General features: G+C 33.0%; 1 protein-coding gene across 4 annotated transcripts in view; it reads right to left on the bottom strand.

Moving 5' to 3' along the window:
• LOC118740376 (tudor and KH domain-containing protein homolog) overlaps positions 1–7,116 on the bottom strand; it is a 59,691-nt gene extending 52,575 nt beyond the window's left edge. Inside the window, exons 1-2 of one of the 4 annotated variants that reach the window (XM_036471877.1) lie at positions 6,948–7,116; positions 5,106–5,252 (exon numbers count right to left, since the gene is read on the bottom strand). The gene's annotated coding sequence lies outside the window, so the exon portion shown is untranslated. Of the gene's footprint in view, positions 1–5,105; positions 5,253–6,482; positions 6,919–6,947 lie in introns of those variants that run through there. The other 3 variants (XM_036471880.1, XM_036471879.1, XM_036471878.1) reach the window with 3 other exon arrangements.
• Positions 7,117–10,131: the final 3,015 nt, after the last annotated feature.

The raw sequence follows: 10,131 nt of genomic DNA, 5'->3' as shown, positions 1-10,131 counted from the left end.
TGAAGATGAAGATGAAGATGAAGATGAAGATGAAGATGAAGATGAAGATGAAGATGAAGATGAAGATGAAGATGAAGATGAAGATGAAGATGAAGATGAAGATGAAGATGAAGATGAAGATGAAGATGAAGATGAAGATGAAGATGAAGATGAAGATGCAGATAAAACTCACACTTAATTTTAGTGCTAAGTCAGCTTAAACTTAGCATAGTATAGTTTGGAGGCGTCGATATGCAAGTATGTACTCTAGAGTGGTCCAAAGACATGCAGAGGATTTTTCCATACTACAAAAATATGCCGGTTTTTGTTTCGAAATCAAAAAATATTTAGAGGTCGCTCAAAGCGTTCATAGATCTCCATGCACCTTTGTGGTCAACTGATTAAGGTAAATGACATTTTATCCACCTTTTCTATTTTTCTTTTGTTTATTTAATGTTTATTGTTTTTTAAGTCTAGCATATTACATAACCTGCAGTATATATGTAAATCCTCATTTCAAACTTCGTACGAAAATTAAAAAAATTCAACAAACTAACCATTACTTCCAAATATTTTAAACTTTTTATTCAGAATTTTTAGAAAAAATTTAGTTATGCAGTTTTATAGCTCAATAAATTTTAGTGGGATAAAGCAAGGCATATTCAACAAGGTAGAAGTGACAATTCAATCGAGCTCTCTTATAGCTGACTGTAATGTCAAAAAATGCAAACAAAGAAATTAACCCTTTGTTATTCATTTACCATATTTGATAAATCTCAACATCTTTCAAATGAAAGTAAATATGAAAATTGCATTTTCGCAGGTGTTTGTTCGTGTTCCCCCGTCTGTGGCACCCCGTGTTTAATTATCCTTGCTTTTTTATCTCTGAAAATTACTGACGTGTGCCGACTACTCAGATAATGCGTTGACCACCGTAGGAGGTCCCTGTGCGAGAGAGGAAGCCCAAGAGCGTGGCCTTAGGCAAATTGAGGACCTTCGTAAGATAATATAAAAATAAAATGTTGTTCATACGTTATATGGAAGAAAATGTGCAACACCCTCGACAAAAAAAAAAAAATCTATTTACAAAATCAACGGTAATTTTAAGTGACTTGAAACTCGCACTTTTCATACCAAAATTGAGTGGTCTACAAGACTGCATACTCAAAAATGTTTTAGAAACTCTGAATAAAAAGCTTAAAATTTTGATGAATTTTTTTTGAAGTTTGATTCATTTTTGTGAACTTTGTGCAAACCTTAAAACTTGTATTTACAGCTGCGTGCACTTAATTAGAAACGAGGTTATCAGCACTTCATATATTTGAATAAATCCGCGAACTTTCTAGTTGCATTTGATTATTAAATGTCAAAACACTTGAAATACATGCGAGAGGATTCATAGAAATTGTTTTGCAGTTTACTTGAATTACAACGTTACTTGGTTAGTTTTTTCTTAGTTCGCGTCAGGAGAGCTCGTGCACGTAATTAGAAACGCGGATATTATTTTATATTATTTGAATATTTTGTTATTTATCTAACATCCATCTATCATCCTTTAGAAGGAAAACATGGGAAAGAATAAGAGTTGCGACGAAAATACCCGAAAAATTATCGTACACATGCATAATGATGGAAAATCATATGGGTCCATTGCAAACAGTTTAGGCATATCCAAAAAGATGGTTTTTAATGCTGTGCATCATTTCAAAAGATATTCCACATTTATAAATGTTCCACGAAAGCGTAGACCCCGAAAAACAACCGCTCACGAAGACAGCCTCATAATAAGAGAATCTAAAAAATTTTCGCAAAAAACAGCATATTAGAACAGACCTTCCAAGGATACAATAAAACGAAGATTAAGAGAGGCTGGGTTATTTGGCCGAGTTTCGCGGAAGAAGCCCCTTATAATTGAGAGAAATCGGAGAAGACGCTTGGAGTTCGCCATAAAATACAGCAATTGGACGGTTAAAGAATGGGGGGGTGTATGTCATGGCGCGGCGTTGGGCCTTTACACCCGATTGATGGTATAATGGACAAATTCCAATACATTTCCATCTTAAACAACGTTCTCCTACCGTATGCTGTGGAAAATTTGCCTGTGACATGGATTTTCCAACAGGATAATGATCCGAAGCATACGGCTGGTGCAGCAAAACAGTGGTTCTCTCAAAATTATATAAACGTATTGGATTGGCCTTCATGCAGCCCGGACTTAAAGCCCATAGAGAATCTATGGCAACATGTAAAAAAAGAAAATCGCAGCTCATATAATCGGAAATTTTGAGGAACTGTATGAAAGGACCTTGGAGTCATGGAATGCTATTCCTAAAAGTGTATGTGAAGCTTACATTAGTTCAATGCCACGCAGATTGTAAGCCGTAATTCAGAATAACGGTTTCGCAACAAAATATTGACGCGTTTATGGAATTAAACAACAATTACAATATTTTGTTATAACGTTTATAATTAGCTGCACTACTGATTTTTCTATTTATGAATATTGGTGATTTTTTTTTACTAAAGAAATGTGGATTTTTAATTTTAAGTTTTATTTTCTTTTTTGCGTAATATCGTAGTGTTTATTAAAATAAACTTTGTAAATGTTTTAGTTCGGAAATAAAAAAAATATTTACGTAACCTACTATGCACAACCTCGTTTCTAATTAACTGCACGCAGCTGTATGTAGTTTCTGTTATACACTTGTGATCAGCTAATTAACTCATCAACATTGTGATCAGTTTTAGCTATTTTTCTTTTGTTTATTTCATGTTCATTATTTTTCCATAAAAGTCTAGCTCATTAAATTACAAACACCATATAAATCCATATTTGAAACTTTGTGCAAAAATTATAAAAAATCTGCAAAGTTTCAGTAAGTTTTTTTGATTATGCAGTTATGCCCATTAAATTGTAGTTCTAGTGCAAGTTTTGGGTTGCTAAAGAATCGCGTTAATTTTTATACTTTTTCTGACTGCATGACGCTTTTTTTCATACAAAAAAAAAATTTGTTTGGTATTTAAAACTTGCATGTTATTACCCTGGAAATTAATGGGCTATTAAACTGCATACTCAAAAAAGTTCTAAAAAATCTGTATGAAAAGTTTAAAATTTAGCTAAAACTTTGCAGATATTTTATAATTTTTGCACAAAGTTTGAAATGTGGATTTATATAGTGTTTGTTTTATAATGAGGTAGACTTTTATGGAAGACCATTAAATAAACAAAAGAAAAATAGCCAAAATTTATCAAAATGTTGATGACTTAATTAGCAGAGCACAAGTCTAGAACAAACTATATTTTAAATGAACAAGTAATTTTTAAACAAAAAACAAAACCGACTTCAATTCTCATATACAAATTTAAGATTATTGTTAATTTCTTCACGATCCAATTATCGGATCAAAACAAAATTAGTATGGGAAAAAACATACATAAAAAAAAAATCCGACGAACTGATAATCTCCTTTTTGTGAAGTCGGTTAAAAATATAAAAAATAAATAAATAATTACATATAAGTTGCAAACATAAGTTTGCTACTATTTTATTGAACGCTGCTGTATACATACATATGTACATATATGTATGTATAGTCTTCAAAATATTTACATCGACCCAAAAGTGAGAATGTGTGTAAGATGAAATGCAAAGATTTTTTTTTGGAATTGTTGATTCAAAAAACACTCTCCGCCCATTGATAAATGACAAGTTAAAGGAAAGCTTTGTACACACAGAAAGTTGTACCTCATATTTGTATTCTTCACAAAAAACTACTAAATATGTATGTATGTGAATTTAATTGTATATATTTGCATAAGAAATACAAAATAGAATAAAAGAGACCGTCATAAAATTACGAATACAGAACGAGAGATTGCTAAATTTAGTCAAGTGACATAATTTAAAAATGCTGATCGTATTTTCAGTTAAGTTGAACAATTTATTAACAACATAAATAGTATTTAACAACATATTATGTCATATGCGACAACAGTAATAGAAAGGGATAAAAGTCGCCGAAAATTTTTAAAATATTCGTATGCATGTACATATCGTCACTTGGAATGCAAAATGCCGCGAACTAACAAAATTGTCATTTTTTGCACAAAGCGATGTAGGGACTTGTATTCGATGAAATGCATCTTAATCAATCAAAACGTTAATTAAGGATTTTTTCTTAGTTACGGCCTTTTGCATTTCAGGTGAGAATGGGTGTTGTTTCAAAAAAGTGCGGCACGCAAGAATAGGCACAATTTTTATTTTGGTAGACGCCAATTAACAAAAGGATGTTTAACACCACGAGTTTCTAAATAGATATTTTTAGTATGTGCATTAGGGTGGTACAAAAATGCATGTGTAAAAGTAAAATCCGAATTTTTGCGCTCTCCCCCCTAGGATTGTTCTATACCGAAAAAATATACCCTTATTTTTTTTAAATCAAAAAATATTTAGAGGTCGCTCAAAGTGCCCAAAGTCTATGTATTTTATATGGGGAAAAACCACTTTTCGTAGAAATGGTATAGAATAGCTAAAAATCAATATTTTTCTACGAGAAAACTCTTTTTATCTGCAGGATATTTCCAATAATAATACTCACTTCTTTATTTAACCAATTTTTCATCGCAACTATAATTTATAGGTCCGCCAAAAACCCACAAAAATTACGAAAAATGCAATGGGGCGACCAATAAAAAATCGTTAGTATTAAAAAGTTGTTAAATAAACAACCAGAGAAGAGAACCAGAGTTTTCCGAACGAAAAATATTGACTTTTATGAATTCTACAAATGGTAGTACGAAAAATTTTATTTTTCCCATATAAAAATACTTGTAAAACTTTGAGCGCTTTGAGCGACCTCTAAATATTTTTCGATTTCAAAATAAAAAATAGGGGTATACTTTTTCGATATAGAACAATCCTAGGGGATGAGGGCATTACAATTCCGACATTACTGTTTTTGGACCACCCTAATGTGCATACATATTTACTACCAAATAGTACAAATACGTTAATCTAGATATAATATAAAATATGTATGTATATACATAAATGTAAAAACTTTTAAGTAAACCCTGTATCAATAAATGGAATAAAAAAATATGCAAATGTGTGTAAAATTCTTACCTACACATAAATACGATCAGGAAAGTATTTCTTTCGATTCTTTTAAGTAATTCTGGTACGTCGCAAATTTACTAGTTCTTCAATCGCGCTTTCCCCAATTTATGTAACGGCTATGTGTGAAAGTTCCTTGTTCACAAAAACGAACATCTAGTTGCATTAAGAATATGTACCAAATTATCAGTTCTATAACAAAACCAGTTTTACTGCTGCTGCAGTATTAGAGTTCGTGCCTACTAGGCAGTGATCGGACTTCTATCACATTGTGGTAGATCTGCCACTTTTTTGAGCATCTACCACACAAGTTCTGAAATCTACCACATATTCGCGTTTTTAATTACTTTTATTTTTGCTCGACATAATTTTAAGAGCAAAAATTGCCCACCACTAAACACTAGCAACAGGCAGAATGGGAGGATAAAATAAACTGTAAAATAGTAAATTTTCTCAATATTAAATTTTATTGTTTTATTGTGTTAAATTGCAAAATATGTGATTTATAAAAATAATTAATGGCGAAAATGGGTACTCTTTATGAATTTGTACAACGATTTTGGGTTGCTGTGCCCAAACGCATGAATCGAATCAAAAACCTTTTACACACACTTGTAGACAACAGTTCACGCTTCATTACAAAAATAAAATTTACTATATCTGTGGACTAATTTATTAATAATGTCGGTTGGAAATATGTTTTTTTTTGCAACTTTCCGAGCTGAGCTGTAAAAAAATATCCACGAAATATCTCTGCAAAAGGGGTTCAGCCCCTCTTCTTTAGCAAAACAGAAAGAAGAATTCTACTTAGTGAGGGTTATAATCACTAAGTGCGGCCTACGCAGAAAGGTGCTCTCTGCAAAAGGTGTTCAGCCCCTCTTCTTGGGCAACAGAGAAAGGAGTAGTGAGGGTTATAATCGTTTTGGAAAAAATCCCAATTTCCGCTGTTTTCAAACAGCTCCCAAGGGGTCTTTAGGGGGGAAGTGGGGTGAGTGGTGACTTTTCATAAAGCGGCGTCCATCCTCTTTCGTTTAAGGGGGTTTGGTCAATCTTGCACTTTATTATACTAAAATTAATTTTGTTTTGGATTCTAATTAAAATGTTGGCTATTTAGGTGGAACTTTGCAGAATTTTTTTAATTTTTGTGCAAAGTTTCATCTAAAGCCTGAGATCTACCACATTTTTTTGAAATCTACATTTTTTCCAGATTCTCCCACACAATTTTTTTTTTAAGTTCGATCACTGCTACTAGGTAACAAGATAATTTAAAAATGCAAACAAGCCCTACTGGCGTAGCATTTAAAACTAGTATTTGCCCCGAGGATACTACCATAAAACCATACCGGTAAAATGTATTGAGCTTTTACTGACTACATAATGCATTACCTTACATTCGAGTGTAAATATACTAAAAGATACAATAGTGCTAATGTAAGCTCTAAATATATTCAAAACCTTCCACTATATCTATTTTTTTATTATTATGAAATAGCAGCAATAATTAAACCACGTTTTTATTTGTTTAGCAAATTTTGAAATTGTGACACGCTTTCGTAAGCTTTTCGGTCCACAAATAGCATGGAATACGCATGCCATTTGTACATACACATCAACGTTTTGTACACTACGCGGGGTCGACTCGTTATCATTCTACGGTTGTAAATATGCACATTTGTTTTATACACTCGGTAAAACGTTGAATTAACTCAAACCAGATGGCATATATTCCAGTCTAATAAAATGGCCTAGAGATCGTGAATTTTAATTATATTTATTATGTACACCCGCACCAAATGAAGTCATCTGTATACAGGTTACCACTATTCCACACTACCATTACTTCACACATACCTAAAACTATAGCTACTCTCAGCCTGTACTATGTTTACTTTTCGCTAATATGATGTATATATTATGCAATTAATAATTAGGATCTGTTAAATGCTTAAAAACATTTCTTGGCTATTGCTGCAGAAAATGCAAGACGAGACGATAGTTTGAAACAAATTGACAGCAAATGTCAAATCCAACACGAAATATTGAAGTGTTGATAAACGATTGTAGTCGAAATTAGTTGTGTTTTAGTAATCTCCGGAAAAAAATATCCAGTACCTTGCCAGCATGATTCAATAATGCAAAGGTAAAGGTGCTGGCCCAATGCAAATGTGTCAAAAATTATTTGGAATATACTAAAACGTGTAAAGGCTGGCCAAATGGCAGCTTTTCTTCACTTGCTTTAAGCGCCCAAAGTTTGAATTAGGCAAATGTTTTATTTGAAAGCGTTTTGTAGGCTTTTGACAAAGAGGTATGTTCCTTTCTAAATACATAAATTCAAACAAAAATTTGCTTACTTAATTTAAAAAAGTCACAGAAAATGCAGGTAATTCGAAATGAAATAAAAATGATTCATTGTTTCCATATTTATATTTAACATGTCGTTATCTTATAGTAAAAAGTTGCAAAACCCACTTTTACAAATTTTACACGAGAGGAAAAAACTTCTTCTTCAAGTAAATCACTTTTTTAAGTTATAGTTTTTTTCAGTAAATGTAGATATAGATATGTATCATTATTATCATTTCTTTTAAATACAAACATTATTTCGCATTAATTTAAAAATAAATCTGAAAGTTTTTCATACATTTTTTAGAGTTTTCTAGGAAATGATTATTAACGTTAAGCTGGTTACTTTGACAGCGTTCCAAGCCACCATTCGGCCAAGCAAGTTTTCAAAGTAAATCAAAGCAAATTGAAGTCAGCAAGGCGCGCAAAGCAAGCCTGCATTGGGCCAGCGCCTTTAGATAATATTGACAGCTGCGGTTTGACACTCCCTTACAAAAGGTTGCATTTACGAAGGACGGGGAAAGGGGACGAATGAAATATCTTGGTGCAAAAATGGCAGTAGAAAAGTAAGCCAAGTAGGCAATTAGTAGTGAAATTCCTTTTGTAAATTCTAATGTATTTGCAGGAAATCTTGCATTTTAAACGAAATGTTGAACGTAATATTGATATATCTACGTGAATTACGTAATTTATGTGCTATTTAGCTGTATAAAAACTGCACAATTACTCAAAATTAAAAAAAGACTACTGTGAGATTGATGTAAACATCCAATTTAAAAACAGTTTATGTTTTCATGAGTTAAATATGCTTCATATGCATTTACAAATAAACATATTGCACAAAAGCTTATACTTATATTTCACAACAAAGCTACACTGTTTCCATGTACATTTACAAAGAAGCAACACGGTGCCACTGCTTACGGAGCGGTGCGAGAGAGACAACAGTCAGTTTATCGAACCTTGTATTATTGAATCATGCCTTGCCAGTAAAGCTGAAATTAGTCAAGAACATGAACATGTCGGTACGTAAACCCGAGTCAGCTGACACGATCTCTCTTACCAGAGCGCCATGTAATACCATGTTCTGACCGACATCGAAAACATATTTTCGTTGGTAAAACTGGTTTTCGACCTAAAACTTGTGTTTTCGTCCATGTAAAATCTGTCAAACGAAAACTAGTTTTCGCTGAAAACCACTTGAAAACTCACGTTCCACTCATTCCAATCGGTGTCTGCACTATTTTTTTTCGATTATTTATCGAAGTGGAAGTCATAGTCCCCTTTCAGACACGTCAAGTCTTGAAAGCAATTTTTATCGCATTCTCTTTTGTGTTTTCTCTTTGCTTCCACACGCGTCAAGTTTTATTGAATTCAAGTCCTTGGATCTTTAAATGGGAAGCAACGAAAAGATCAAAAGAGAACAAGAAAACTTGAAACGAATTGACGGTACGGAGGTATCTGTATTCTTCCACTCTCTTCCCACCTCCTTCGCCAACGAACGAGCATACTTGAAAGTAACACTTGACGTGTGTGAAAGGGGACATATTTTATCATTTTTAATACGCCATATCGGATTTATTTAGTCTGTTCCTTTCAACTGTGGAACTGTCAAACTACAATTTTACTCTCTCCAATGAGAGTAAAAGGAGAACAGATGCAGAAGTGCATAGGAACGCAAAAAGCACTATTTCCTGTAAAAATGTCAGTCGGTTTGTTTGCATGTCATTTGTACAACACTTATTTGGCTGAAATATCACTAACTAATTATTAAAATTTATACATGTTCAAATATTTCGTTGTTTACTTCCATTTTTGTACAAATATTAGGTTGTTTGCTTACACCGCTTTCTGTTTTTGTTTGCACATGCAAATCAGCTGATCGTTTGACACTCTTCATGGACTTACAGGGAAAAAACTCCGGACTAAATCCTGTAACTTCTGACTAGGAACAGTTGCTCAGTTACTCTCTCAAATGTGTTCCCACTTACAGGTTTTATGTCAATAGGAACGACTTCCTGTAAGTTCTAACTAAATCCTGTAAACCGGACTGCTATTGGAACAGACTAATTGTTATACCATGTTCTGACCCACAACGAAAACACTTTGAAAACAAGTTTTGGAATTGTGGGCTGAAGGCTGTTCACACCGGCTGTTAGTGTTTTCGTTGACATTTCTTACATCCTCTCATTGCAGTTTTGCTACACAAAAACAAACCCAAAATGCTTTTCCCACATTTTCTTTTCATTAGCAACCTCTTACTTTCATTCTTATTTTACTTTGGCCAGCCAATTAACAATAAATACGAAATAGCGTATTAAACATGATAAAATATGACTTCCACTTCGACAAATAATCGAAAAAAACTACCGAATACACCGATTGGAACGAATGAAACGTGAGTTTTCAAGTAGTTTTCAGCGAAAACTGGTTTTCGTTTGACAAATTTTACATGGACGAAAACACAAGTTTTAGGTCGAAAACTAGTTTTAGCATCGAAAACATGTTATTAATGGTATTAATTGGTTGGCAAAAGTAAAATAAGAATAAGAGGTTGCTAATGAAAAGAAAATGAGGGAAAAGCATTCTGGTATTGTTTTTGTGTAGCAAAACTGTAATCAGAGGATGTAAGAAATGTCAACGAAAACACTAACAGCCGGTGTGAACAGCCTTCAGCACACAATCCCAAAAC

This window comes from Rhagoletis pomonella, unplaced genomic scaffold, assembly GCF_013731165.1.
Source record: "Rhagoletis pomonella isolate Grant_MI unplaced genomic scaffold, Rhpom_1.0 Rhpom_scaffold_00006, whole genome shotgun sequence".
Taxonomy (NCBI): domain Eukaryota; kingdom Metazoa; phylum Arthropoda; class Insecta; order Diptera; family Tephritidae; genus Rhagoletis; species Rhagoletis pomonella.
This window is presented reverse-complemented; position numbering and strand designations above follow the sequence as displayed.